Source organism: Aythya marila (assembly GCF_965140915.1).
Source record: "Aythya marila genome assembly, chromosome: 1".
NCBI classification, from domain to species: Eukaryota; Metazoa; Chordata; class Aves; order Anseriformes; family Anatidae; genus Aythya; species Aythya marila.
The window spans coordinates 89550393-89554613 of record NC_139042.1 but is presented as its reverse complement, the minus strand read 5'-3'; positions in this window follow the sequence as shown (position 1 = coordinate 89554613).

The following is a 4221-nucleotide window of genomic DNA, read 5'->3' as shown; positions in this document are numbered from 1 at the left end:
TCCAGCAGGCTCAGTGCTGTGACCACTGCCCTGGGAAGCCTGTCCCAGTGCCCGACCCCCCTCTGGGTGCAGACCCTTTCCCTAACCCCCAGCCTGACCCTCCCCTGTCCCAGCTCCATGCCGTTCCCTCGGGTCCTGTCGCTGTCCCCAGAGAGCAGAGCTCAGCGCCTGCCCCTCTGCTCCCCTCGTGAGGGAGCTGCAGGCCGCCATGAGGCCTCCCCTCAGCCTGCTCTGCTCGGGGCTGAGCAAACCAAGGGACCTCAGCTGCTGCTCATACACATTCACCATCTTTGTAGCCCTCCTTTGGACACTCTCTAATGGTTTAATGTCCTTTTTATACTGTGGTGCCCCAAATTGCACACAGTACTGGAGGCGAGGCCTAGTGTACGTCCTGCCTGAGAGACCCAGATCTTTGTTGCAGGTCCAGTGTGTGATGCTCCCTGTGGCTCTGAGCATGTCCACCACACACATGCAAAAGACTTATGAAAGACAAGTCTGTCAGTTCTATGAATGGGCTGAAATTGCTGATTCCTGATCATCTGTAGAAATGCTTAAGCAACATACATTTAAATAAGAATATGTTGTCATTATCTAGACTGGCAGTGTCTCTGTATTTTTAAACGTCTGAGCTTCTTGAGTGGGGTCTTTTGGCCTTGAAAATGGACTCCTACTTTTAATCTAATTTAAAAACTGGAAAATGTTTACCTCAGTCATAGGCAATTGAAAATTAGGTTATAATGGACAATTTTAGGCAATCATAATATGAATGTTTATACTACTTGGCATATGTCTGCGACATTTTTACCTTGTAAGCTAAATGAATCCAAATGCCTACTGCAGAAAAGCTCATAGATGTGCAAGCAGCCAATGAGATCTGCAGCAAGCTGGAGCAGCCTAAGAGCAGAAGGTTTTCTTAAACTTATTGGGAATTGGCTCCAAAATAATAAACTACAGTCAATACATTTTAACAGTTTACATACCCCAACAGAAAAAATAAACAAAGCTTTGCATGGCTATGTGTTCAATTTCCTTGTTTACCATGAAGCTATATCTTAAACAGTCACATTTCAGCTCTATTTTTAGGCAATATTTATGGAGAGGGATAGAGATGCTCAGAGCTACTGTGAACTGTGCACTTCCCAGGGAGGTGGCAGGGAGCAGCTGAAGTCCTGTTTGCACTTCCAAAGAGGGTAGCACCAAGCCCTCTGCTTCCTGCCATGTCCTTCTGAGCAGTGAGGAGGAGAAAGTTTCTCCCTGCACACCTTAGGATGTGCATGGGCATCCTCGCAGCCCAGCAGCTCTGCTGGCACTGTTGCTACCGTGCACAGCCCCGCCAGCAGCCACTGGGGGTTGTTGGATGAAGCGGAAATTGCATTTCGCAAAATAAGCCCCGAGTTTAATAATTCTTGAGGTAATGTGCATCAGAAGGAAATGAAAGTCCTTTCTAGACAAATGATGTATTTGCTTATAGTCTGAGGAACTAAATGTTGTGAGATGGAAAACAGGTTGTATTAGATGTCACATCAGTTTGTTATGCAGCTCAGGGGTAAACTTGCCTTTAACTATAGGCATATTAGAAACCATCCCCTTGCAAGACTTGAAACTGAATAAAAAATGAAAGGGTTGGTGTGATCAGGCCATAAAATTCAGTACTACTGAAAATGAAAGCAAAACCCAGCAGTGACAGTCACATGAATCCTCCAAGCGACATAAACTAACCCCATAAAAAATCTGCTCCAATGTTAGACTGCAAGCATTTCCTGAGCACTAGGATTAAGTGCTGGGGAAGCACTGAGTTTGTTGAAACTTCCCCTCCACCAGCTGTCGATGTTTTTGGAACTTCCCCACTTTTCCTCAGGGACTCCCAGATTAATCTGGTGATTTGGGTTCAACACGGCAGGGGATGTGGCCTCTCACTGCAGCATTAGGAGAGGTAATCTGACTGCCAGCACTTTCATACAGCATAGCTAACACAGATAAATCAATTTAACAAGCGCCATTTTCCCCTTTTCTCCTAAATGTGTTCACAAACGCCCATGGCAGCATTTATATCAGAGGTCAGACCGAGCAGCTGTTGGCATCGTAATTTCCTATTTTCAGTCACACTTGAGAAAACCACATTTTTCTCTCCTCTTGTAAAGATTGATGTCTGATCTCTATTCAAACTGAATAAGCAAATAAAGCATCGGGAGGTGTCCTTTTGGGCATTTGGGAGTGTAAAATGTGGAGAAGTAAGTTCATCCTGGTCTGCTGTAGGCTGAGGAATCACTCCCACAAAACCTGTGTCTGCTCTGCCTCAGCACAGCCAATGGGCCGGTCTCTGAAGCAGGCATGGATGGTAGGTACCACTTATGTTTGGACAGATGCCTCTAACCCTTTATCTTTGACTCCATTTGCTCCAACTCATAATTAATTATAATTATTAGTATCTGAAAACGGAGCTGGAATAATTTATGGTATGCTCATCAGCAGAAAACCCCTGTTTCAGTATAGTCTTTATAGTCAATACAGTCTTTATAATCAAGATAAATTTTATTTAGGTATGTTCATAGATGATCAGAGGGCTCCTATGAAGATAGGCAGAGAGTTGGGGTTGTTCAGCCTGGAGAAGAGAAGACTCTGGGGAGACCTTATAGTGGCTTTCCAGTACCTAAAGGGGGGCTGCAGTGAAGTAGGAGAGGGATTCTGTCAGGGAGTGTAGTGATAGGACAAGGAGTAATGGTTTTAAACTAAAAAAGGGTAAATTTCAATTAGATATAAGGAAAAAACTCTATATTCTGGGCGTGGTGAGGCCCTGGCACAGGCTGCCCAGAGAAGCTGTGGCTGCCCCATCCCTGGAGGTGCTCAAGGCCAGGCTGGATGGGGCTTTGGGCAGCCTGGTCTGGTGGGAGGTGTCCCTGCCCATGGCAGGGGGGTTGGAACCAGGTGGTCTTTGAGGTCCCTTCCAACATAAACCATGCTATGGCTCCATGATCCTGTGCTTCATTTTGCTCAAGGCTATTTGCTATTTTGTTCTCTTTGAAACAGTAATACATTTCTGCGTGTACCTTTTAACCTGTGTGCTGAGTACACATAATACGGATGTCCATGAAGTTTCAGGAATTACATAATAGCCAGAATTCAATGGCTACAGAGATGCATTTATTAAATTCTTTTTGCATTGCGGTAAATCATTTAATGTGAACTCCTAGTCATCCTGACATCACTGACAGATTTTTAGTGGCTTTGTTAGAGCTAGGACATCCATGCAGATACATCCCAGACAAATTAATGAAAACCCCACAGTAAAACAAAATGATAACTTTGCTACAGGAGAAATGTCAGCAACTCCAACTGAATTCAGTGCAATGCATGTGGAGGTAATTTCTACAAAAATATGGGTAGCTCATAGCTACTTTTACACCTATTTTGTTGTAACTGCATCTTATAACTGGTAGAGAGTCACAGCTACAGCTTCCCTTTATCGGCGATGGTGCAGTTCAAACACTCAGGTTTTGTACCTGACAGGGTACAAAATGCATTCTGCATTCTAATGTTGTCCATAAAGAAGATTGTACCAATTTGTTTCAATCTTTTCTAAATGAAAGTAGTTAAATTGATGTGTTTGTGTGTGTGCGTGTGCAGCTACTGGTGTTCATTTACACTTCTCTTTCAATTAATTTCTCCTGGCAGTTGCAACACATCCTGCCTACCAGCCAGTCCTGAAATCGAGCACTCTGAGTGCTTGTGAAAAGTTCAAAGGCTGTAACTAGAAAATGACTGGGCTGCAAGCAACACAAAGCAGAACTGAAACTAAGGTCCCAATGTGTTTTGCTTATTGCTCAGACCTCCTTTGCAGGATGACATCTCAAACTGCCCCAAATTAGGAAGCTTGTCGGCAGGGACTGTTTGAAGCTGGTAGATAGACCACATTTTCTAGTGCTGCTTAAATACATTGCCCTTTCTAGAGCTGCCATGCAGAAATAATTAACATTTACTACATTCTAGGAACAATTTGTCTTGATAGGACACACACTTAACAACCACCTCTAAACTTTTGCTGACAGTCATTTTTACCTTTCTCCTTGGTGTGCAACTTGTTCAGTGTTTAAGCAAATAGATACTGCTATCACATGGAATAGTTCTGCTCACTTCCAGCAGCTTCTCTCTGTCCCTGGGAAAAAAGAAAAAGGGGAAGGGGAAGGGGAAAGGGGAAGGGGAAGGGGAAAGGGAAGGGGAAGG